A 27,021-nucleotide genomic window follows, 5' to 3' on the forward strand; every position below is an offset into this window, starting at 1 on the left:
TACATATATTTAGTTGATTCTGGACCAGTAACTCTGTGTTGCTGGGCCTAAACGTCTCTTAGAGACCGTGAAAAATAAGTTAACATCTATGATGAATCAACTGAGAACACTACGATCCGATCTCAGGAGCCGCCAGGAAACACTACCGGACTCGCGGCCTATGCCTACGGCCCAGGGCCATCGGCATAGGTCCTCTGCCATCGGCATAGATCTATGCCTACGGCTGCCGTCGGTATAGGCCCGTCGGCGTAGATCACGTCAGCGTAGTCTTGTCAGACCGTCGGCGTAGAATAGCCGTCGGCATAGGGGCCTATGCCGACGGCCGGGCGTCAGCCGTCGGCATAGTTTAGCCGTCGGCAGTGTTTTTCGCCTGACGCAACGGACGGCGCCGTCAAAAGCGCTGACGATTCACGGGAAGCCACGTGGCAGAGGTATGCCGACAGCTTGGCCGTCGGCATAGGTGGAAATCTATGCCGACGGCCAAGCCGTCAGCATATCTCTGCCACGTGGCATTCCCTGGTGCCTCCTGGTGGCAGGGCTATGCCTACGGCACAGCCGTAGGCATAGATGGAATCTATTCCGACGGCTTTGCCGTAGGCATAGCCATGCCACGTGTCGTCCCCTGGTTCCTCCTGGCGGCAGGGCTGGGACGACATGTGGCACGACTATGCCTACGGCAAAGCCGTCGGCATAGATATTTATGCCGTCGGCTTTGCCGTAGGCATAGCCCTGCCACGTGGCGCGCCCCTGGTGTCACGACAGCCATCTATGCCTACAGCATTGCCGTCGGCATAGTTGCTGACCAGAACCAAAAAAAAAGATTAGCCAACAAGGCTAGCTATTTACAAATGCTTATACAAACATGATTCAACAGCCATGGATTTGCAAACACAGACCATAGTATATTTTTTGTGTACATAACATTTCCATTCTAAGAATCCACAACAACATTATAGGAGGCCGAGGGGCGGTGGTGGGGGAGACAAGGCTGCAACGATGGAGGTGGCATACAGTCAGTACAACAAACAGAAGATCCTACATATGAGGATGAATATGTAATCTATACATTAAATTTACCAAAAGAAAATCACCTAGAACTAAAAAGGCAAAAAATTATTGCTTTTGTTATAGATAACTTGTCATGTTGGTGCTTGAACCGAACAATACTACTAATACATACAGTACAGAGATGCTCCAGTTTCGGTTGTATCTATCAAGCATCAGTTCTTGTTCAAGGCAAGCTTCAAAGAGAAAAAGAGTGGTGCTGATTCATATGTATATATGTATATACAGAAGATGCAAGTGTCATCAAGTTCGCTTTAGTCAAAGTAAAAACAAATGGACACATACAAAACTGAACCAAGGGTGGTGCTGATTCATGTGTATGTACAGATTGAGGTGCCAGCCAGTTGGTTTCACTCAAAGTTCAACCAAAAAAAATTGACACATACAAATTGAAGAAAAGTGTGGTCCTGATTCATATGTATGTATGTACAGGAGATGCAAGTGCCACCAAGATAGATAGTTTCAGTCAAAAGTAAAAAACAATTGGATACATACAAACTGAAGCAAACCGTCGTGCTTTTTCATGTGTACATACAAAAGATGCAAGTGGTATCCAGAATTTGGATATAGGTAGTACGCTCATGTGGTGAATTTTGTGAATCTATACCCTGCATCTACCAAAAGGATCACCCCCCTGACATGCAAATATAATTCAGTCCAATGGCTTTCTTCTCCCCTCACATGCATAAGACGAGAGCAGACTATCTAAACAGGCGGACCAGACCTTCACCTTGGGAGAGAGGCGAGTGCTACCTGTTGCCATGTCGTCGTCGAGCTCGGGTGGTCCTCCTACTCCTCCTCGAGCAGGACAAGGTTGTTTCTCCCCTACACTCCAATGGCCATCTTCTCCAAGGACATCTACAAGGGCAGAACACACCATTGATGCAAGTGTCACCAAGATAGTTTCAGTCAAAGTTAAAGCAAATGTAAATATGCAAACTGAACCAAACCGAGGTGCATGTTCATATGTGTGTGTATGTAGAGATGCAAGTGCAATCTGAATTTTGGGGAACCAAAGCATGGTTGTTGTCGTTGTTGTTGCTACTTTAGCAGCAACAACATCCTTGAAATCAAACGAGGGGCAAGTTGTTTTAGCAGCAGCGCATACTAGTAATTAGCTAGGACCATTATTATTGAACAACCATTCGAGGACGGTGGCAGACACATCAATCTCACAAGGCTCTACTGGAGAAACAAAAGCATAGGATATGTGATGCTGGCAATCTTAGCACAAGAAGAAAAAAACACAGCCTCTGATAGAATGGATGGATGCATCATGCACAATCATCGGTTCCATCATTGCAGCACTAGTTGAGCAACAAATCAAATATAACAGTAGTTCCATTCGTTCAGCCAACAAGTTAACAAAAGTTTACTTCCCACTACTAATTTTGCAACTTGTCATAATAAAGAAAACAGAGCTCGAAATCACAGCAACAAAAGCGGTAGACTGGGAGCCTGGAACCATGCAAACCAATTCGCGGAGCAGAAAAATAACAGTACTACCTGGAGCAATAAGAAACTCAACGGACTAGGGCAACATTTGGAAGGAGACAAGCAAGTACTACAACAGCTAGCTGGGCTGAATTGAAGATTAACCAAAATCATATCAAGTATTTGTTGAGCATGATTATACACGGGAAGGGGAAGGGGTTCACGGCAGGGACCTTTAGGTCATGACCTGGCTTGCATCTCTCCTCCTCATGTGCATTGGTTTGCATCCAATCCTTGCAGTCCAATCCATGGAAGTCCCTCCCTCCCTGCATCTCTAGAACAACACGACACTTAAATTTCATCAACTTCCATTGCTACTGATAAAAGAGGAGCAAGATGTATATGCTGCATAAATCATACATGGAGAAGCAAGTTGCTTGAAAACAGAGGAGGTCCATGATGGTTGTTCTCATTCACAACAGAAGAACTCAGAAAAATGCGCAAGTGTATGCTATCTATGGATACACCAACTCTATCAGTACCTAGCACCCAAACTAAGAAAAAAAAATCATTCATATGCAGCAACCTAAACTCAACTTTGAGAGAGCGGACTGATTAACATTTTTTTGTTGGGTCGAATTTTTCACAAATATAGATAGTGTAACGCCCGTGAAATTAAATTATGCAAAGTAGTATAGTAGTAATATTTTAAGCCAATTATAGTGATTATCGGATGGATTGATAGCTTGCACTAATAATATATATGATGGATGCCACTGTTTAAGAATTAGTAGTAGTTGCTTAGAACCCAAATGCATGTACACGTACTGGTCTAGGCAGACTTTTTTTCTTTCCCTTAATTTGTGAGAAGAGTTAGACCAGATATTTTGCTCAACAAGTAGCTGGCTGTAGGAAGGGTCGAGGAGGCAACTGAAAATAAAATGTTTAGTAAATGGAAATGATTATGCTGCTGACTTAGGTACAGGCAGCAAGCTTATCTATTCCTGTTGTCAGACATACGTGTCAATTAGAGCAATTTTACTTAGTGTCTATTCCTGCACGCCTATATAAAGGGCCAAGGGCTGGGTAGCTGGACCTCACACCACAACTATTGTCTCTCTTCACTGGAGGTAGTAGTAGTAGAGCCGTAGCTGCTGGTGCAGAGCAGGCGTTAGAAATCTTGCTGCTGTGTCGAGAGAATCGGGAGAAGGCAAGCATGCGTTCCATCTAGCTTCTCTAGATGTCCTGCTCCTTCTCTTTCTTTACTCATGCCATGCCGCTGTTGCTAGTACTTCTCTATATGGCTAGTCTGTAGCACTATTCTTGTTGTTAATTCTTTCACCTCAGCTAGTGTGTCCTTGTACAGTACGCATGGTGGTTTGGTTCTGCATGCTAGTTGTGAAAGATGCATGCGTCCTATCTCCCAAGAACTCCTCTGGATTAATTTGTCTTTTCTTTCTTTCTATCTTGTACCACATGCCTTGTTCTGACTAAGTACGCCTCATTTTTACTTGTTGGACCTGTACACTCGTTATGCTAAGAATAGCACATGCAAGACTAGCTAATCTTGTGCAGAAGCTAGAGATGATATATTGGTGATCTTTTGAGATAATATTTCCTCTTCTAATGTTCCAGTCCTAATGAAAAATCTAACACTAAGGCATCACGACGGCAAAAACATTGTACCGGTCACAGTTTTTCCCTGCTACATGTGTGCTTGCTGAGTATGTTATCATACTCATTCTTGCTATCTTATTTTTTTTTGCAGAGATGAGCAATGGAAATGATGGTGAACAGTAGAAGTAGTACTACGGGAGGGGATGAAATAAAGAAACTTGCATGCATGTACTAGCAAGAACACTTGTAGTCGTTCCTATGATAATGAATAAAAATGATTCCAGTGTACTACCTTGGTTAACCTGATGGCCTAACATGCTTATAAATTTGAATTGAATTTATAAGCATGTGGCAATTGTCACTGCTATGTTTTGGGGCGTGACAGATAGAAGCACTCCAAAAGCTACATAATAAATCATAGAGGCTGGCCGAACTAATTGGCGCACTCAAACTATACAAGAGAGCGGCCCGATGGACAACTAAGCAAGCATACACAGCAAGTAAAACTACATCACCAATATTATGTAATTAACTGGAAGCTCTTGTTCATCATACCAGTACGAATATACTATCTATATCTATACTTTGATCATGCAGTCAATTGAAGTAAAAGCTGGCTCGGCCAGGAATCAAGCCTAGGATGTGAATTTGTCACAGGATTTGTCACAGGATCCAACTAGGCCACTGTACTTTACTTGTCAATTGGAGTAAACCGATTCTTCATGTACATTGTAAAGTAGTGCTAAAGTTCCCTTGAACGTGATTCCACGCGTATGTGCAGAATACATGTGAATATGTGTGTCCGAGTAGGACTGGAAGTAGACACGGCTAGGGGCTATATACTTATACACTGGTAAATTATGGAATTGATTGTAAGCATCAACAAAGAAAAAAAGAGATTGTCACGAGCCTATGGCCAATAACAAATTAGAGGACAAACTAAAAAAAGCTAACTAGAAATTTCCTCTCTGTGTGTATGTGTACGTTGTGCTCTGGCCGGTGGGGGGATGATAAAAAAAGCAACTACTGCTATGTATGTTAGCTTGTCCATCAGGTTAGATCAAACTAGCTACCGGTGAAGGATATAGCCAGCTTCGTGTGGTGCAGTGCATCACATATTCCTCTACTTAGCAGCAGCAGTAGTGAGCAGAGGAAGGAGGCGGAGGAGATGGAGGTGCTACCTGCCGAGGTGGGTCGTCGTGGCCGTGCTTGAGCTCGGCAGCGCCCGCCTCCTCGAGCAGGACAGGGCCGCCAGCTAGGTGCGCCCCTCGTCCTCCGCCTCCTCGAGTAGGAAGGACGGCGCCCTCCTGCCGTCGCCACCGTCCAGACCGCACCAAGGTGACTTGCAGCAAGGGAAGGAAAGGAGAAGGTGAGGTGGGGAGGGTGGATCCGGGCGAGGAAAGAGGGGAAGGACGTACCTGCGCCACGCCCGTAACGGATCTGTCGAGCTCTGGCCTCGCCGTCGCCGGATCTGGCTGATCCCGGCGATGTTAGGGGTGGCGGTCGAAACCCTAGCTAGCCACGGGGTCGGTGGAGGACGGGAGCGCCGATTCTGGACGGAGGGGAGGGTGGAGCGGACCTAGGGGAGCTCGGGGGTGTGCTGCGCGCCGCCGGAGCTCGCCGGAACCAGCCGGCGTCGGTGGTGGCGGCGGCGAGGGAGAGGGGTTCGTGGGGGAGAGAGGAGTCGCGAGAGACAGAGAGGTTCGTGGGGAGAGAGCGAGGTGCGAGAGACAGAGGGGTGGGCTCTTTTTTCTTTTTTTTTTCTCCTTTTCTCTAGATGGATGGATGGATGGTTGTGGGGTGGACAGCTAGATGGATGGATTTGTGCCACGTCATCGATCCGTGGCACAAACATTTCCACCAATAGAAACCAAGCTCATACAATTGTGTTCTCCCTTTTGTTTTTCTTCTATTGTTTTCTACCCTCTTGGACCGACCGTCGACGATCCATGACGGGAGAGGAGGGCGGCGAGGAGGAGATGGTGAGGTGAGGTGGGGAGGGAATGGATCGGGGAATGGTGCGTCCGGTATGACGACTATGAGTCCGGACGGGGACCTACGGACAGTCGCACGGAACATCTCTTCGGCTTTCCCCGTCACCGTCGACGAAGATACGTGCGACGTCCCTCAGCATCGAACGACAGCACCAAAGGAGGGGTAGGCGCCACCATCGGGGGGCGAATGTACCTCGACGGTATGCCGGATCCAGCGGTTAAAATCTACCGAAAATCATACGATGCCGGAAATCCTCGGGACCTGGCACGGTGTCGTCATATGGCCCTTGTAGGGTGTTCTGAAAGTTTTAGCGTGTTTCGTAGAAGCCTGACCGGAAGTCGCTTGTAAACTGCACCATCTCCGAGGTACTATCTGGCTATCGAGAGAGAACATGTCCAGTTTGTGAAGGAAGTGCATTGCCCGTTGCTCCGTTGACCTCAAAACTTCTCGTGCTCTCAAAGGGGGCAATTGCATGACACGTGTCAGTACATGGCATTTTTCGGGCCCGCCTGCAATATTTGAGACATTTAATGCATCCGTAGGGTTTCAATGCGGGAATGGCAGATCTGCACGGCGGCCACATGAAATGATGTCCAGAAGTGGTTTTTAAAATCATATATGATGTCTTTGCGGTATGTGTAGGCCTAGTGCAACCCAAGGGGGGCATGCCCCACCACCGAGAGGCGAATGTACCTCGGCGGCATGCCGGATCCAGCCTTAAAATCGACCAAAAATCATACGATGCCAGAAATCCTCAGGACCTGGCATGGTGTCATCATATGGCCCTTGTAGGGTGCGGTGAAAGTTTTAGCGCGTTTCGTAGAAGCTTGACCGGAGGTTGCATGTAAACTGCACTATCTCCGAGGTAGTATCTGGCTATCGAGAGAGAACGTGTCCGGTTTGTGAAGGAAGTGCGTTGCCCGTTGCTCCGTTGACCTCGAAACTTCTCGTGCTCTCAAAGGGGGCAATTGCATGACACGTGCCAGTACATGGAATTTTTCGGGCCCGCCTGCAATATTTGAGACATTTACTGCATCCGTAGGGTTTCAACGTGGGAAATTGCAGATCTGCACGGCGACCACCTGAAATGATGTCCAAAAGTGTTTTGTTAAATCACATATGATGTCTTTGCGGTATGTGTAGGCCTAGTGCAACCAAAGGAGGGGTAGGCCCACCACCATAGGGTGAATGTACCTCGGCAGCATGCCGGATCTAGCCGTTAAAATCCACGGGAAATCATGCGATGCCGGAAATCCTCGGGACCTGGCACGGTTTAGTCATATGGACCTTGTAAAAGTTTGAGCATATTTCATAGAAGCCTGACAGGAGGCCGCTTGTAAACTACACCATCTCCAAGGTAGTATCTGGTTATCGAGAAAGAACGCGTGTGATTTTGTGAAGGAAGTGTGCTGCCTGTTGCTCTGTTGGCTATTTCAACCCTCCATCACACTTGTATATATATGTTAAGACACAATGCAAGTTTTGGTGGCATTGCTACCCCCGAAGGCCCCCGACCGGCCTTACCTAGCCCCGTTGACCCGGAGATCTAGGCCTTTGACTTACACCGGACGGCCTTTGACCAACGGACTTTTCCACCTGATTGTGATAGGTCAGCCCATAGGAACATTTCATAAAACAAGGTCTGGGCCCGACCCACCATCGGATCCCCCTCGTGTCGACCCGGCACGGCTGTTTCCCCCGTCCAAGTGCTGGCGACAGCGCCTTCCGTGAAATGGGTCACACTCCGGAGCCGCATGACGGGTGTTTGCACCTGACAACACACTTCCAGACATGTAAGAGGAGCCAACGCAAGATTTGGTGGCATGGCTAGCCCCCGAAGGCCCCTGGCCACACTCGTAGACACGCGAAGAACAATCCGTAGTGGGGTTTTTTTCACATACTCTTGCATCTTTAAAAAATATAAGAAATTGCCACACCTATTATATCACATGTGTCTGCACTGTGTAAAAATCTCATGAATTGGTCACACTCTGAGTGTTCAGAACTATTTCATGCAACGCCAAAACCGTAGAGGGATTACTTCGATTTCATTGCCGTCCGTGAGGGGGAGGACCTCACACCGGAGCCGCGTATTGCCTCTTTATACGTGCCACCACACCTTAAGACATGTATGAGGACCCGACGCGATGCTCTGGTGGCATTGCTACCCCCCGAAGGGTTTTTTCTCAAAATATACAAAAAAAATCAAAACAAAATGGTGTTTCCTGTAAATTTGAAGCAAACATGATTTAAGTTAGTTCAAATTTGAAACATAGTATAGCAACATAATCCTTTCAAGATTCTGATAAAAAACTATATAAAATTTGTCAAAATCGATCCAAGTATCAATTACTTATGTTTTTAACAAAGTATAAGGACATATATGCAAAAGTACACGAGGTCACATTTCTAACATACTCAAAAATAAAAAAAAACTGGATATTAATAATCTATGGAAAATTCTACCCCAAGTCGATGTATAATTTGTGTATGTTTAAGTTTAGATAAGTTAGATTTAAAATATTCAAATTTTAACTTTTAAAAAAATAAAAATAATATAAAATAAAAAACAGATGATATCTATGCCTAGGGCCATGCCTAGGCATAGTTCTCGGGGCTACCAGGAGGCGCCATGTGGCGGGGCTATGCCTACGGCCTTGCCGTAGGCATAGATGGATAACTATGCCTACGGCTTTGCTGTCGGCATAGCTCTGCCGCGTGGCAGCTCCTAATAAAAAAACAGATGATATTTATGCCGACGGCCGCCGTCAGGGCCGTCGGCATAGATTTGACGGCGTCAGCCCGCCGTCTGTCCCCGAGCCACCAGGGCCACCTCTATGCCGACAGCCTAACTATGCCTACGGCTGCCGTAGGCATAGATCGATGTATGCCGACGGCCTTACTATGCCTACGGCTACCGTAGGAATAGATGAAGCTATGCCGACGGCTTTTCTATGCCGACGGTATTCGCCAGGCCGTCGGCATAGCTCCATCTATGCCTACGGCAGCCGTCGGCATAGATATGGCCGTAGGCATATAAGGTTATTCCGGTAGTGAAAGAGCACTCATACCTGGCCGCCGCCAGCGTTCTTCCTGCCTCCCGCCGGTGCTGGTGTCGGTATAGCTCGTCTCCTATGGCTTTAGGGCCACGGAGGTGTAGTGGATCTTAGCCCTTATCAGCGGGATGGCTTCATTTTTTGGATGTTTTTTTAAATTTCTTAGGGTTTATGTTCTGCTTAGAGAAATGAAATAGTTGATGCTCTCTAAAGATGGAATAAGATTCTGCCCCGTCTAGCCCCCGTTCCGGTGAAGCTTCTAGAGTCATTGGAGGGCATGTGGAGGTTTGTCTCTGGTGGAGCTCGCAGGATTTGGTCGGCGTTTATCTTTAGTGGATCCACGTGGATCTGGTCTTTGTTCGTGTGCCTGCAGGTTGGATCCTTCCAATATAAGGCCTTGTTTAATGTTAGGTGCTTAGAGAGGTGCTTAAAAAAATAAACCGGGTTTTCTAAACCATCAATATATATTTCTACAAGAGAGACGCCTAATTAAGTGTCTATTCTCTACAAATAAGCACCGGTGCTTAAAGAAATGCTGGTTTATTCCTCTAAGGCCCTGTACAATGCAAGATGCTTGGGGTAGGTGCTTAGAGAAATAAACCAGTTTTTCTCTAAGCATCGGTGCTTATTTATAGAGGGTAGACGCTTAATTAAACGTCCGTCCTGTAGAAATAAGCACCAATGCTTAAGAAGAATTCGGTTTATTTTACGAAGCATCTCCCTAAGCACCTCTCATTGTACAAGGCCTAAGTACCTTCTCTAAGCGTCTTGCATTGTACAAGGCATAAGCTTTTCTACAACGGCGGCAGTTGTTGTTCTGATGTGCTGGTCCTATAGGGTCTTAGCACGACGACTTCCCGACGTCTACTACAACATGTTTTATCCGGCTCCAGAGAGGGAGGGGCGATCATATCGGCGTGCCCTCAGCTCATTTCAGTGCTTGTAGTCATCGCTAGGTGATCTACGAGTCTGGATGTAATTTTTATTTATTCTAGTATTCATTGTACTATCATGATTGATGATGAATAGATTGAAAGTTTCCTTGCAACAAAAAAAACAATCAACTAAGATACATATCTTTAATGTTCTATTGCGCTGGTTTGTAGGATCTAGAAGTAGATGTGTCTAAAGGGGGGGTGATTAGACACTTAGTGCTAAAGTTGCAATTTTTAAGCTTTTTCGGTTTAAGTGGGGTTTAGGCACAATTTCAACACACACAATACATATCAAGCAGGCATGCAAAGAGTATATGAGCAGCGGAATGTAAAGCATGCAACTTGCAAGAATGTAAAGGGAAGGGTTTGGAGAGATCAAACGCAATTGGAGACACAGATGTTTTTCCCGTGGTTCGGATAGGTGGTGCTATCCTACATCCACGTTGATGGAGACTTCAACCCACGAAGGGTAACGGTTGCGCGAGTCCACACAGGGCTCCACCCAAGGGCAACGGTTGCGCGAGTCCACACAGGGCTCCACCCATGAAGGGTCCACGAAGAAGCAACCACCCACAAAGGGTCCACGAAGAAGCAACCTTGTCTATCCCACCATGGCCATCGCCCACGAAGGACTTGCCTCACTAGCGGTAGATCTTCACGAAGTAGGCGATCTCCTTGCCCTTACAAACTCCTTGGTTCAACTCCACAATCTTGTTGGAGGCTCCCAAGTGACACCTAGCCAATCTAGGAGACACCACTCTCCAAGAAGTAACAAATGGTGTGTAGGTAATGAACTCCTTGCTCTTGTGCTTCAAATGATAGTCTCCCCAACACTCAACTCTCTCTCATAGGATTTGGATTTGGTGGAAAGAAGATTTGAGTGGAAAGCAACTTGGGAAGGCTAGAGATCAAGATTCATATGGTAGGAATGGAATGTCTTGGTCTCAACACATGAGTAGGTGGTTCTCTCTCAGAACATATGAGTTGGAATGATGTGTGTGTTCTGATAGCTCTCTCATCGAATGAGAAAGAGGTGGAGGGGTATATATAGCCTCCACACAAAATCCAACCGTTACACACAATTTACTAATCTCGGTGGGACCGAATCAGAAAACTCGGTCTGACCGAAATAGTAAACCTAGTGACCGTTAGGAATTTCGGTGGGACTGACATGCAACTCGGTAGGACCGATTCGGTTAGGGTTTGGGCATAACGTAATCTCGGTGAGACCGATTACACAAACTCAGTGAGACCGAATTTGGTAATTAGCTAACCAGAGAGTTGGTCAGGCAAACTCGGTGGGACCGATTTGCTCTTTCGGTGAGACCGAAAAGTTACGAAAGGGAAACAGAGAGTTTGCAACCCCATCTCGGTGAGACCGAGATCCCTATCGGTAGGACCGAATTGCTAGGGTTTGGCAGTGGCTAATGACAAGTGAAACTCGGTGGCGCCGGATAGGAAGAATCAGTAGGACTGAGTTTGGCTTAGGGTTTAGGTCATATGTGGAAGTGGGAAAGTAGCTGAGGATTTTGGAGCATATCATTAAGCACATGAAGCAAGAGGCTCATTAAGCAACACCTCATCCCTCCTTGATAGTATTGGCTTTTCCTATGGACTCAATGTGATCTTGGATCACTAAAATGTAAAAGTGAAGAGTCTTGAGCTTGAAGCTTTAGCCAATCCCTTGTCCTTAGCATCTTGAAGGAGTTCCCACAACCTTTAGTCCATGCCACTCCATTGTTGAACTTATCTGAAACATGCTAGATAGAAGTGTTAGTCCAACAAGAGATATGTTGTCATCAATTATCAAAACCACCTAGGGAGCACTTGTGCTTTCAGCTGGTTCTATAGGGCCTTAGCACGACGACTCAACAAGATTTAGGCACCACAAAATTTTGTTGTCAACTTCCAAGTTGATTTGGATCAACTAAATGTGCAGCCAGAACCTTCGGCTCCTGAACAAGCAAGCCAGAACTTCAAATGGATCCAACCGGCTAAGGGTTCAATAAAGAAAAATGTTGACGCTGCAATTCACATTTATCCTAATGTGGGCATGGCTGCTGTTGTGTGTCAGGACCGTGATGACGTTTACTTGGGCTCTTCCATATTGGCCATTCATGGCTTGATGGATCCGCCGTCGCTAGAAGTTATTGATGTTGAAGGTATTGCTTAGAGGCAATCATGTATGATGATATTTTCTATGTGTTTATGAATAAAGATAGTCCATGGACATTATCAATGATGTGTATCAGCAAGTACGTGATCTGTTTGTGGGACCATGCATTTTATGATGACTACCCTAAAGGGTCCATAGTCGAAAGGGTTGTGTGGACGAGCAGCCGACTAGACTAGCATATGACATGGTGGATGGATCGGTCTCACTATCCATGGAGCATTGAATGCTAGCCGGATAATATGGACTAGGAAGAATCGGGTTGGATTCGACATAGTCGGATCCGAGTCAAGAAAAGGACCAAGTTGGGCAGAACCTACTATGAGACACAACGATAAGTCATCTATGAGTCTTTAGTATAACATGTGTTTCATGTCCTTAGACTTGAGCCGACACATGGTGACAAATCTGCTTTCGGCCGACCAAATGCTACTTTGTGACTAGGTAGTTATAAATGTAGGTTTCGGGCTTGTGCAGACCCATGCTGTGAGAGATGGTCGAGCTAGACTGGATTTGCCCCTCCAATCAGGAGAGATATACTCTGGGCCCCTCATGTGATCTGACCAAGATAAGCATGGCTATGCGACAAGGAATGTGAGATAATCCGGTTTGTGGTTGATGTCTACTATCCAACTTTTATTCTTGTAGACGTTATTGGGGCTCCAAGTGCAGAGTTTTGTAGGACGACAACAAATTTCCCTCAAATGGATGACCTAAGGTTTATCAATCTGTTGAAGGCGTATGATGAAGATGGTCTCTCTCAAACAACCCTCCAATCGAATACAAGAAATCTCTTATGTCCCCAACACACCCAATACAATGGTAAATTGTATAGGTGCACTAGTTCGGCGAAGAGATGGTGATACAAGTGTAGTATGTGAAGGAAATATGCCCTAGACGCAATAATAAAGTTGTTATTTATATTTCCTTATATCATGATAAATGTTTATTATTCATGCTAGAATTGTATTAACCGGAAACTTAGTACATGTGTGAATACATAGACAAACAGAGTGTCACTAGTATGCCTCTACTTGACTAGCTCGTTGAATCAATGATGTTTATGTTTCCTGACCATAGACATGAGTTGTCATTTGATTAACGAGATCATAGCATTAGAGAATGATGTGATTGACTTAACCCATCCGTTAGCTTAGCACGATGATCGTTTAGTTTGTTGCTATTGCTTTCTCCATAACTTATACATGTTCCTATTACTATGAGATCATGCAACTCCCGAATACCGGAGGAACACTTTGTGTGCTACCAAACGTCACAACATAACTGGGTGATTATAAATGTGCTCTACAGGTGTCTTTGATGGTGTTTGTTGAGTTGGCATAGATCGAGATTAGGATTTGTCACTCCGATTGTTGGAGAGGTATCTCTGGGCCCTCTAGGTAATGCACATCAATATAAGCCTTGCAAGCAATGTGACTAATGAGTTAGTTACGGGATGATGCATTACGGAACGAGTAAAGAGACTTGCTGGTAACAAGATTGAACTAGGTATTTAGTTACTGACGACCGAATCTTGGGCAAGTAACATACCAATCACAAAGGGAACAACGTATATCGTTATGCAGTTTGACCGATAAAGATCTTTGTAGAATATGTGGGAGCCAATATGGACATCCAGTTTTCGCTATTGGTTATTGACCAGAGACGTGTCTCGGTCATGTCTACATAGTTCTCGAACCTGCAGGGTCCGCACGCTTAACGTTCAGTGACGATCGGTATTATGAGTTTATGTGTTTTGATGTACCGAAGGTAGTTCAGAGTCCCAGATTTGATCACGAACATGGCGAGGAGTCTTGAAATGGTCGAGACGTAAAGATCGATATATTGGAAGCCTATGTTTGGACATCGGAATGGTTCCAGATGAGTTCGGGCATTTTCTGGAGTACCGGGAGGTTACCGGAACCCCCCGGGGAGTATATGGGCCTTATTGGGCCTTAGTGGAATAGAGGAGAGGAAGGGAAAAGGTGGGAGGCGCGCCCCCTAGCCCAATCCGAATTGGGTGGGGGCTGCCCCCCTTCCTTTCCCCTCTCCTCTCCTTCCTTCTCTCCTACTCCTACTACTTGGAAGGGGGGGGGGAATCCTACTCCCGGTGGGAGTAGGACTCCCCTAGGGCGCGCCATAGAGGGCCGACCTGTTGGGGAACGGAGTATTTCCAAAAAAATTCCTACGCACATGCAAGATCATGGTGATGCATAGCAACGATAGGGAAGATTCACTAGTAGAAAAAGGGTCAAATGTGAAGCACATTAGTGCCGGTTTGAATTTGAGCCGGCACTAATGTGTGCATTAGTGCCGGTTCCAACGGCTAGCCGGCTGCTCTCATTAGTACCGGTTCATGGCGAACCTTTAGCACCGGTTCGTGCCACGAACCGGTACTAAAGTGAGTGGTGGCAGGATGTTGTCAGTCCGAGGCCCCTCCAGCACCTTCAGTACCGGGTCGTATCACGAACCGGTACTAAAGGACGTCCTAAATAGACCCTTCGTCCACCCGAGCTCGCTCTGTTCTTCCCCTTTCCCCTCTCCTCTCTGTTCTTTTCCCTCTTCCCCTCAAGCTCATCACACATTTTGCCCAAAATTTGTCAAGATTTGAAGGCCCCCATCCATTCAAATGATCACAAAGGTTAGCAACTTTGTCCTTTCATCTCTCATTGCTAGATTAGCTCGTGCAATGCTTTATATAGTGATTGATTTTTGAGTTTAGTAATTTGGGAGGAATTATATATATGTGCTAGTATTTGATTTATATGCAATTTGAGGTCAAAAATAACACTTAGTTTGCACATGTAGGTGTGGTTTACTTAGTGCCTTCTAAATCTCCGTCGTAACCACCATCGATCGCCCGCAACGTCCCGTCGCCGGCACCACCTTGTGGTGAGCCTCTTGTTCATGAAGTTTTATATAAAAAATTGATGTTTTTGTGATTTGGATATATAGTTACTCGTATAATTATCTTACCCATACATTGTTTGTTATACATAGTGCCATGGTTTTGATATCCGTCCCCATCGGCCCTCATCCGGGTTATGATTCGGATGTGGTATATTCTCTTTTAAAACTATTCATTGCATTTTGTGTTTATGACAAATTATGCCCATCAAGTTGACATAGATATTTGTATGTAGGAGGTAGTTGAACCGGAAATTCCAACCGACCCTATTGTCGAGAGGTTAAATTTAGTTGAAAGAGAAAACGAGGATTTGAAGGAAAAATTGAAAAGAATTGAGGGAGGGGGGAAGATGGAATTGGAGTTGCATGTTGCCGATGTCGTCGATGATCACAAGATTAAGATTGAGAAAATGCGCTTGAAGATTAGAAAGATTAGAAAATATGCCATTCATAGTGAGGCTTGGTATCATTATGCTGTTGGATCAATTGTTACCTTAGTTGCGATCTTGATCGCATTTGTTGTTGCATTTAAATTCTTTAGCTAGAGAGTTATTTGTTTGTTGCATTTAAGTATTGTATGATCTTTATGTATGAACTTTATGTATTGTATTAATTTGGTGTTTTCGGTGCTGTGTATTGAAGATGAGCCGGCAATGGATGTACGATGACCGATGCTCTCCCGAGTTCATTAATGGCGTGCGTACTTTTCTGCTTGCGGTTGAGGCAAACAAGCGGGCGGATGGTTTTATGCCTTGCCCATGTGCTGGCTATAAGAATGGTCACAATTACTCTACATCAAGAACCATTCACGTCCACCTGTTTGAGTCCGGTTTCATGCCCCACTATAATGTTTGGACCAAGCATGGAGAAAGAGGGGTTATGATGGAAGACAATGAAGAAGAAGAGGACGACGACAGCTATCCTAGCCATGGGTTCCCTGAATACGATGATACAACAATGAGGGAAGAAGCTGAGCCGGTAATGCGGGAAGAAGCTGAGCCGGCAATGCGGGAAGAAGCTGAAGAAGAGGCATCGGATGAGCCCGTTGATGATCTAGGTCGGGCCATTGCCGATGCAAAGAGAAACCGTACAAGTGATTTGGAGAAGAAGAAGTTGCAGCGCATGTTAGAGGATCACAAAAAATTGTTGTACCCGAATTGCGTAGGTGACAAGAAAAAGCTGGGCACCACACTGGAATTGCTACAATGGAAGGCAGAGAATGGTGTATCTGACAAGGGATTTGGAAAGTTGCTGGTAATGATAAAGAATATGCTTCCAAAGGACAACGAATTTCCCGAGAGTACGTACGAAGCAAAGAAGGTTGTCTGCCCTCTAGGCTTAGAGGTGCAGAAGATACATGCATGCCCTAATGATTGCATCCTCTACCGCGGTGAGTATGAGGATTTGAACGCTTGCCCGGTATGAGGTGCACTGCGCTATAAGATCAGCCGCGATGACCCTGGTGATGTCGAGGGCGAGCGCCCCAGGAAGAAGATTCCTGCCAAGGTGATGTGGTATGCTCCTATAATACCACAGTTGAAACGTTTGTTCCAAAGCAAAGAGCATGCCAAGGCGATGCGATGGCACAGAGAAGACCGTAAGAAAGACGGAAAGTTGAGAGTACCCGCTGATGGGTCGCAGTGGAGAAAAATCGAAAGAAAGTATGGGAAGGAGTTTGCAGATGACGCAAGGAATGTATGGTTTGGTCTAAGCGCAGATGGCATTAATCCTTTTGGGGAGCAGAGCAGCAACCATAGCACCTGGCCTGTGACTCTATGTTTGTATAACCTTCCTCCTTGGTTGTGCATGAAGCGGAAGTTCATTATGATGCCAGTGCTCATCCAAGGCCCTAAGCAACCCGGCAACGACATTGATGTGTACCTAAGGCCATTAGTTGAAGAACTCTTACAACTGTGGAATGGAACAGGTGTACGTGCGTGGGATGAGCACATGGGGGAAGAATTTGACCTAAAGGCGTTGCTGTTCATGACCATCAATAATTCGCCTGCTCTCAGTAACCTTTCAGGACAGACAAACAAGGGATACCACGCATGCACGCACTGTTTGGACGATACCGACTGTATATATTTGGCTAATTGTAAGAAGAATGTGTACCCGGGACATCGTCGATTTCTTCTGACCAGGCATCCCGTAAGAAAGAAAGGCAAGCATTTCAAAGGTGAGGCGGATCACCGGACGAAGCCTCGCCACCATACTGGTGCTGATGTACATGATATGGTCAAGGATTTGAAGGTGGTCTTTGGAAAGGGTCCTCGTGGAAAACCTGTTCCGAATGACGCTGACGGACGCGCACCCATGTGGAAGAAGAAATCTATATTTTGGGACCTACCCTATTGGAAAGACCTAGAGGTCCGCTCCGCAATCGACGTGATGCACATGACGAAGAATCTTCGTGTGACCCTGCTTTGCTTCTTGGGCGTGTATGGGAAGACAAAAGATACACCTGAGGCACGGGAGGACCAGCAACGTATGCACGGAAAAGACGGCATACATCAGGGTCATGCAAGCTACGCTCTTACCAAAGAAGAGAAGGAAATCTTCGTTGAATGCATGCTCAGTATTAAGGTACCATCTGGCTTCTCATCGAATATAAAGGGAATAATAAACATGGCAGAGAAAAAGTTCCAGAACCTAAACTCTCATGACTGCCACGTGATTATGACGCAACTGCTTCCGGTTGCATTGAGGGGGCTTCTACCGGAAAACGTTCGATTAGCCATTGTGAAGCTATGTGCATTCCTCAATGCAATCTCTCAGAAGGTAATCGATTCAGAAGTCATACCAAGGTTAGAGAATGATTTGGTGCAATGTCTTGTCAGTTTCGAGTTGGTGTTCCCACCATCCTTCTTCAACATCATGACGCACGTCCTAGTTCACCTATGCGAAGAGATTAACGTTTTGGGTCCTGTATTTCTACACAATATGTTCCCCTTTGAGAGGTTCATGGGAGTCTTAAAGAAATATGTTCATAACCGTGCTAGGCCAGAAGGAAGCATCTCCAAAGGGCCATGAAAATGAGGAGGTCATTGAGTTTTGTATTGACTTTATTCCTGACCTTAAGCCAATTGGTGTTCCTGAATCGCGGCATAAGGGCAGACTGGATGGAAAAGGCATGCTAGGAGGGGAACAAATAATATGTATGGACGGACATTCTCTCACTGAAGCACACTACACAGTTCTACAGAATTCCGCCTTGGTGGCTCCGTATATGGATGAACACAAGAATTTTCTACGCTCCAAACACCCGGAGCGGTCTGATGACTGGATTACACGTGAACAAACCAGGAGTTTCGCCAGCTGGTTGCAGACATGTACCATGCATGACGCCTCTATTGAAGATGACCTATACTTGCTGTCCCAGTTACCATCTTCGAATATAATGACTTTCAAAGGGTACGAGATAAATGGTAATACATTTTACACGATCGCCCAAGATAAGAAGAGCACCAACCAAAACAGTGGTGTCCGCTTTGATGCAGAAACCAAGACGGGAAAGGAAACATATTGTGGTTATATACATGACATATGGGAACTTGACTATCGACGTGGTTTGAAGGTCCCTTTGTTTTGGTGCAAATGGGTCAATATGACACGAGGTGGGGTAATGGAAGACCCGCAGTACGGAATGACAACAGTTGTCATGGTATTTCTCACGGGGGGCTTGCGAGTCGACAGATGCCACAAGGGCTTAGTGTGTGGGTAAGACTGCTGCTGATAGGCCCGGGAGCGGGTATGCGAGTAGCACGCGGTAGTTTACCCAGCTTCGGAGCTCTCCGGAGAGATAATACTCCTACTGCTGCATGTCTTAGTGTATCTGGTATATCTAGTACAGAGTCGCTCCTAGAGCTGTATCTGGGATCAGTACCATGGGTATCTGACTTCGTATATATGCGGGTGGTCGGGTGAGCATGCAAGCTCCAGTGGCCGAATGGCATGTTCCTCCTAAATGGGTGTGTGCCCGTGGGCATGTATGCATGCGTGGGTGCATGTGTGAGAGAGTCCATCATCCTGGATGGATGGATGAGGCCTCCTTTTATAGTGTGAGGTAGCTTAGTATGTAAGCTATGTAGGTATGGTAGCTAGGTAGCTAGTGGCATGGGCAAAGGCATGGTGGGTGTCATGCTTGTCCCCTGGGTCACTTCATAAATAGTGCCAGGGGACAAGTGACACTATACATGATGGCATCGAGGTACAGCCGTCTCGTCCACGGTATGGCCGCCACGTCGGGGTCTTGTCGGTGTCGGGCTGCAGTCGGCAGCCGGCTGGTTGGCGCAGTCGGCAGCTGGCTGGTTGGCGCAGTCGGCAGCCGGCTGGTAGGCGCAGTCGGCAGCCGGCTGGGGAGCCGGCGGAAGCAGCCGGGCAGTCGGACTGAGGGGCTTTGCCAGCCCCGATGTCTTGAAATATCATCTTGCTGTCTTCGGGGTATCCGTGTCCAATTACTCCGACAGTAGCCCCCAAGCCTCCGGGTAACTTGGCAAAGTTGGGCGGAGGTTTTTTGGCAAATGTTCATGAAAATGATCATAAAAAAGGACAAAGTTAGTCCACGCAAATATATCATATGCTTGCTTTTAGTATTGCAAGTTTTATGCGGAGGGTGCCGACTCGGTTTCGTCCGAGCCCCCTTCGATCTTTTTCATGTTCCCTCCACTCTTTGGCTTGTGCTCTTGCTTGCCGGACAGCCGCTCTGCAATCTGTGGCTGAGAGTGAGCCGCGAAGTGGAGTGTACAGTACTCAGAGTCTGGGAGCAGATTCAACCGAGTAGATACTTGTAAAGGAAAACGGCCGGGTCGCCTGAACGTTTTTCTTCCCGGGCGTTTTTCGCGTGGGTGGCCTCCAGCGTTCACTCTTGCTAGTCGGCAGCCGCTCTGCGGTCTGTGACTAAGAGTGGGCCTTTGGTACCACGCACGGTACTAAGCCATCTGTGGGAACTAACGTCTCAGGCCAAGCGGCCAGCCCCCGGGCCAACTCTGGCTGGCGCCGGGGCAAACAGTGATGCTACTGTAATAAAATGCGGAGACAACCCCCGAGCATCGCTCGGGGTTATCCGTGCTTGCGTAGTGCAAAAATATGCGGGTGAGGAGCTCACATTGATTTTCGTGTAGTCGCGGTCGTCGGAGATAGCCGGCGCGACTCGGCGCTCGCGAAGCGCGTCGGCGCACCCGCTGGGTGCAGCCTTCGAGCCCCGGGGTGCTCGAAGGGGGTCCCGGCCGGTCAGGCTCGACCGGCCAGGCGGCGAGGCGTCTTGCAACGCCCTTTTTCTTCTTTTTCTCTTCTGCCGGCTGCTGGCAGCCGGACAAAACTTTTATCTTGTCTGCAATCTTCGCGGGGGCGCGCCAGCGCACCCGCTAGGTGTAGCCCCCGAGATTCAGGCCGACTGCTGAGCAGCCGGGCCGGATCTTCCGGCAGCTACTTTGTCTTCTTCTCTCGCGGGGGCGCGTCAGCGCACCCGCTGGGTGTAGCCCCTGAGATTCGGGCCGACTGCTGAGCAGTCGGGCCGGATCTTCCGGCAGCTACTTTGTCTTCTTCTCTCGCGGGGGCGCGTCAGCGCACCCGCTGGGTGTAGCCCCCGAGATTCGGGCCGATTGCTGAGCAGTCGGGCCGGATCTCCCGGCGACTACTTTGTCTTCTTCTCTCGCGGGGGCGCGTCAGCGCACCCGCTGGGTGTAGCCCCCGAGATTCGGGCGGACTGCTGAGCAGTCGGGCCGGATCTCCCGGCGACTACTTTGTCTTCTTCTCTCGCGGGGGCGCGTCAGCGCACCCGCTGGGTGTAGCCCCCGAGATTCGGGCCGACTGCTGAGCAGTCGGGCCGGATCTCCGGGCGACTACTTTGTCTTCTTCTCTCGCGGGGGCACGGCAGCGCACCTGCTGGGTGTAGCCCCCGAGATTCGGGCCGACTACTGAGCAGTCGGGCCGGATCTCCCGGCGACTACTTTGTCTTCTTCTCTCGCGGGGGCGCGTCAGCGCACCCGCTGGGTGTAGCCCCCGAGATTCGGGCCGACTGCTGAGCAGTCGGGCCGGATCTCCCGGCGACTACTTTGTCTTCTTCTCTCGCGGGGGCGCGGCAGCGCACCTGCTGGGTGTAGCCCCCGAGATTCGGGCCGACTGCTGAGCAGTCGGGCCGGATCTCCCGGTGACTACTTTGTCTTCTTTGTCCGCCCAGATAGGCAGCCGGCAGTGTCTTTTCAGCTGACTTCTCTCCCTTTTTTTTTGAAGTCGGCCACACAGGCGGAAGTGCATGCGTATGTACCCGGCCTTTGGTATAACCGGACATGCATGCGCACCTGGCCAAGCATGCATGCATGTACCAGGTGAATCCATACGCGCTTTTTCTTTTTCAGCCAGCAGCATCTCTTGACTTTTCTTTCTCCCCCGGCTGACCTCTTCTTACTTCTTTTTCTTTCTCCCAACCGGCAGCAGACTGCAGCAAGGAACAGTAGGGGCCGACTGGGGCGCCAGGCGCGGCCGAAGGCAGGGCAGCGAGCCGGCCATCCGGAGCCGGCCCGGGCCGGGTGCGCGGAGGCGCCGGATGCCAACCGTGGTGGCAGCGAAGGCCGGACGCAGCCGGAGTGGGGCGGAGGCCGGTTGCTCGAGAACCCGTAGGGGCGGCGCAGGAAGCGGCTCGGCGAAGCGGAGCTGGCCAGCAGCGGCGAGGCGGAGCTGGCATGGGGCGCGCGCGAGGCAAAGTCGGAGGTGGCCGGAGCAGCGAACAGAGCTGGCCGGAAGGAGGCGGGGCACCGGGCCGACAGGCGGGTGCGTTCGTAGGAGGAACCGGAGGCGCGGGGCGGCCACCTGGTGGGCGCACAGGGCAGGAGCCGGCCGGGCCCAGCAGGCGGACGCAGGAGCCGGCCGTGTCCAGCAGGCGGACGGCAGGCGGCGACGCGGGAACCGGCGCAGGGCGGAGGTGCCAGGGCAGCCGGCCGCGGCAGGCGGCACCGCGGGAGCCGGTGCGGTGCGGACGCGCGGCAGCGTGGTCAGGGGAGCCGGCGACGAGCGGAGCCGGCCCGGGGCAGCCGGCGACGGGCGGAGGAGCAGCCGGCACGGGGGAGGCCGGCTTGCGGGAGGTCGGAGCAAAGGCGGGCGGAGCCGGCCGGGGTGCGGGAGTCGACTGGCGGACGCGGCGACCCGGCAGGCGTGGAGGAGCATAGCAGGGCCGGGCGCGGAGCCAGCGGGCGGGACGGACCCGGCGAGACGGCCGGATGCAGCGGCGAGGCCGAGCCGGCACGGAGCCTGGTGGCGCGCGGAGTCGGCCAGCCAGGCGCGATGACCCGGCGGGAGGGCCGGACACGGCGCAGGCGGGGGCGCGGAAGTCGGCTGACGGACGCGGCGAACCCGGCGGGGGTGCGCGGGCGAAGCTGGCAGGGCACGCGGGAGCTGGCCGGAGGGGGGGCCACGGGCGAGGGCCGGGTGTAGTCGAAGCAGGGGAGCCAATCCGCGTCGGGGCGGACCTGGATGAGGCACACCATGGACTGCAGCAACAGCAAGATGGGGCGAAGATGGTGAGGAGGGAGCTTGGGGCCATGGCGTTGACTGTTGAGGTAGCCACGACCATGGTCGTGGAGCAGCGTACGGGGTGGCCGGGGGAGCCGCAGCCCGGAGACGAGCGAGGGAGGCCGAACGCGGTGGAGGCCGTCGGCGCGAGCATCTGTTGAGCGTGCTCGCTGCAGAGTACAGACCAAGCCATTGTCTGGGTAGTATATATACGATGTATATCATGTATCTGGGAGGTTTTCAGGCTTGTGCATGGCCAATGGTTTGACCATTGTTGACTGATGCATCTAGCTAGCTTGTAGATGATATATGGAGGCCGGAGCAAGGCGCAATGCGGAAGAAAGCAGGCGCGAGCGGCGCGTGGACGGCCACGGTCGACCGAGACGAGGCCCCGCGCGCAGCGCGCGCGCGGACGGGCAGCCGGCGTCGCAACGGTGGTGGTGAAGAAGGCGAGGCCGATGGCGAGGTCACGCCGCCCCTCACGGCCATTCCGGGGGCATGTCAATGTCGAGCCCCCGACCGCTATCGGAGAGACGGCGCGACCCCGCGGTGGTGAAGATGAAGAGGCCGACGGCGAGGACGCGCCACCCCTCACGGCCGCTCCGGGGGCGGGTCGATGTCGAGCCCCCGAGCGCTACCGGGGAGACGGCGCGACGCCGCGGCGGAGGCGATGAAGAAAAAGGGGTCCCGCCCGGACAACGAAACCAGCTGCAGCATGGTAGCAAAGTACCGCCCCACGATGGGCGCCAACTGTCGTGGTATTTCTTACGGGGGGCTTGCGAGTCGACAGATGCCACAAGGGCTTAGTGTGTGGGTAAGACTGCTGCTGATAGGCCCGGGAGCGGGTATGCGAGTAGCACGCGGTAGTTTACCCAGCTTCGGAGCTCTCTGGAGAGATAATACTCCTACTGCTGCATGTCTGAGTGTATCTGGTATATCTAGTACAGAGTCGCTCCTAGAGCTGTATCTGGGATCAGTACCATGGGTATCTGACTTCGTATATATGCGGGTGGTCGGGTGAGCATGCACGCTCCAGTGGCCGAATGGCATGTTCCTCCTAAATGGGTGTGTGCCCGTGGGCATGTATGCATGCGTGGGTGCATGTGTGAGAGAGTCCATCATCCTGGATGGATGGATGAGGCCTCCTTTTATAGTGTGAGGTAGCTTAGTATGGAAGCTATGTAGGTATGGTAGCTAGGTAGCTAGTGGCATGGGCAAAGGCATGGTGGGTGTCATGCTTGTCCCCTGGGTCACTTCATAAATAGTGCCAGGGGACAAGTGACACTATACATGATGGCATCGAGGTACAGCCGTCTCGTCCGCGGTATGGCCGCCACGTCGGGGTCTTGTCGGTGTCGGGATGCAGTCGGCAGCCGGCTGGTTGGCGCAGTCGGCAGCTGGCTGGTTGGCGCAGTCGGCAGCCGGCTGGTAGGCGTAGTCGGCAGCCGGCTGGGGAGCCGGCGGAAGCGGCCAGGCAGTCGGACTGAGGGGCTTTGCCAGCCCCGATGTCTTGAAATATCATCTTGCCGTCTTCGGGGTATCCGTGTCCAATTACTCCGACAACAGTGGATCTCAACAATCTTGCGTATGCAGACGAACCATTCGTCCTAGCCAATGATGTGGCACAAGTTTGCTATGTGAAGGACATGTCAACCAAGCTGAGAAAAAGAAAAGATAAGGAAGCGAATGCATCGTACGACGAGCCAAAGCGGCACATAGTTCTTTTAGGGAAGAGACACATCGTGGGAGTGGATGACAAGACAGATATGTCAGGAGATTATGAAAAGTTTGATGAAATTGCTCCATTCATAGTGAATATTGACCCGAGCATCCAGCTAATTGATGAAGATTTTCCATGGCTACGGCGCAAAGGGACACACGCGAAGAAAAAGTTTCACACCCAAAGATCTGGGATGTGATCGGCTTCACTATCATCACTTTCTTCTGTGTTTCACACCCAGGAGGGAATCTCTGTAATTGTTAGGGTAGCTAGTTATGTGTTTTGGCATTTGAAACACGAAGAAATTTTATGTGCAAGCAAATTCTTTCATGCATTTACCGATTTTTTCAGCTAAATGACCATGAAATTGAAAAGCATTTCAAATGAACTCAGAAAAGGTTGAAAGTTGGCATGGTATCATAATTTCACCCACATAGCATGTGCAAAAAAGTAGAGAGGGTTACCGCAAAAACTGGATGCACTTCGTATACAAAATGGACAATCTCTTTTGAAGTATCAGGGTTTCGGATGAAAACTCATCCGTTACAAAGGCATTTCATTTTTTTAAATAACCTAAGCATTACCAAATTGAATATAATGATAAAACACACTAATATTAAACATAAAAAAAAGAATCACTGGAAAATCTATTTTCAAAGTTAAGTTATTCACAAACTAGTGATTCACACAAATTTCAAATAATTCAAAATTTAAACTATTCAAATTTGTAAACTACCTGTATTAACAGAAAGTTTGTAATTTTGTGTACCTAAAGCAAAAATATTCACAAAGAAACTCTAAATACAGCAAAAAACAACTCAAAAATAAATAAAACAAAATAAATAAAGCAAAAAAAAAGAAAAAAAGCCCACCTACTGGGCCACAGTGGCCTGCATACGACTAGAAATCAAAATTCTAGTTGGGCCAGGATGCAGTCCCACTAGCCCAGTAGGCCCAACAGGGCATCGCAGCAGAGGTAGGCCCAGAAGGCCTGCTTAAGAGAGGAGCTCGAGACAGCAGCGATGGCGGGGCTTATAAGCAGGTGCGAGTGCCTCTTGGCTAGCGAGGTGGGACTAAACTTCTGCGCCCCTCGCCTGGCAGCGCACACCCTTTACTACCGGGTCGTGGCTCCAACCGGTACTAAAGGGGGCCTTTAGTACCGGTTGGAGCCACGCCCCGGTACTAAAGGGGGTGCGGTTCCCGCCGCTTCGCCTGGCCAAAACAGACCTTTAGTACCGGTTGGTGGCTCCAACCGGTACTAAAGGTGGGTTCTATATAAGAAAACACTTGAAAAAATTTGTCAGTTTCTCATCTCTCCCTCTACTTCTTTCTCCTCTGCCCCGTCGCCGCCGCCCCTCGTCGCCGCCCCCGTCGCCGTCCGTCGCCGTCCCCGTCGCCGTCGCCGTCCCCGTCGTCCCCGTCGCCGCGCCGCGCCTCGTCGCCGCGCCCCACCCCGTCCTCCCGTCGTCCCCACCCGGCCCGTCTTCGTCCCCGTCGTCGCTGCCCCGTCCCCGTCATCGCCACCCCGTCCCCGTCGTCGCCGCCCCATCCCCATCGCCGCCCCCCGTCATCGCGCCCCACCGGTGAGCTCCTGCCCCGGCCGCCAGTCACACACACACACATTGTTATAGAATTATTAGCAATCTTTCTGTTTTTTAGTTATAGAATTATTAGAAATGTTAGTTATATAGAAATGTTAGTTTTATAGAAATATTAGAAATGTTAGTTATATAGAAATGTTAGTTATATAGAAATGTTTTTTAGTTATAGAAATATTAGAAATGTTAGTTTTAGTTATAGAAATATTAGAAATGTTAGTGTTAGTTATAAAATTTAGAATTTGCATATATGAAATCACAATCCATCATTTAAAAAATGTTACTTTACTTTTGCGGCATATAGTATTTGTTGTCGACGATGCCGGCCCGCATCCTCGCCGTCGACCCGTTCACGACGACGTCCTGCTTCAGAGGACCCATGTATGGGACTGGGCTCCGCCGGGCTGGCACTGGGAGGTGCTACCTTCAGGGGCGCAACGCTTGGTGAGGAACCCGGCCCCGGGTCCCGTCGTCGACCCTCATCTTCTTTGGTGGCGTTCGCGTGGGCCACTTTTGGTGCGGAGGGAGCCGGACCCGCCGGAGGTGGTACGTCGCCGTGTCAGGGAGGAGGACGAGCACGTCCATCGCTACATGGCTGCTATGGACATCGGGTTCCCCAATACCTGGCAGGTTCTTTGGGGAGATCACCCGAGCTATGATCCAGTGATGGTTCCTTCACTTTGGTTGTCCACCGCCTAGATTACTCTCTAGTATTCGATCTTTATTAGCTAGCTAGCTAGCTAGTGATGTATTCGATATATAATATTCGAGATGATTTATTCGAGATTATATATATTATTAGAGACGATGTATTCGAGATTATATCTATTATTCGAGACGACGTATTTGAGATTATATTCGATGATGCTTATTATGTACTATGATTGATTCAGTTTTTCCTTATTAATTGATTGCATCCATGCATTGTAATTTGAATATATTTCTTTTGGATTAGTTAAATAAAACCTATGGCGGACAATACCGGCAGAGAGGGAGAAGAGGCCCTGTTCAA

At 49.2% G+C, this 27,021-nt stretch overlaps 1 long non-coding RNA gene across 2 annotated transcripts; it reads right to left on the minus strand.

Moving 5' to 3' along the window:
• Positions 1 to 839: 839 nt before the first annotated feature.
• LOC125506097 lies at positions 840 to 5,457 on the minus strand. Of its 2 annotated transcripts, none has more exons than XR_007282582.1 (4): positions 5,298 to 5,457; positions 2,733 to 2,833; positions 1,819 to 1,923; positions 840 to 988 (listed from the first exon to the last, which is right to left on the minus strand). It is a non-coding gene; the product is annotated as an uncharacterized LOC125506097 (long non-coding RNA). The 2 variants fall into 2 exon arrangements; XR_007282583.1 differs by having other exon boundaries at positions 840 to 1,035.
• Between the last annotated feature and the right edge of the window lie 21,564 nt (positions 5,458 to 27,021).

This window comes from Triticum urartu, chromosome 5, assembly GCF_003073215.2.
Source record: "Triticum urartu cultivar G1812 chromosome 5, Tu2.1, whole genome shotgun sequence".
In the NCBI taxonomy this organism is placed as follows: domain Eukaryota; kingdom Viridiplantae; phylum Streptophyta; class Magnoliopsida; order Poales; family Poaceae; genus Triticum; species Triticum urartu.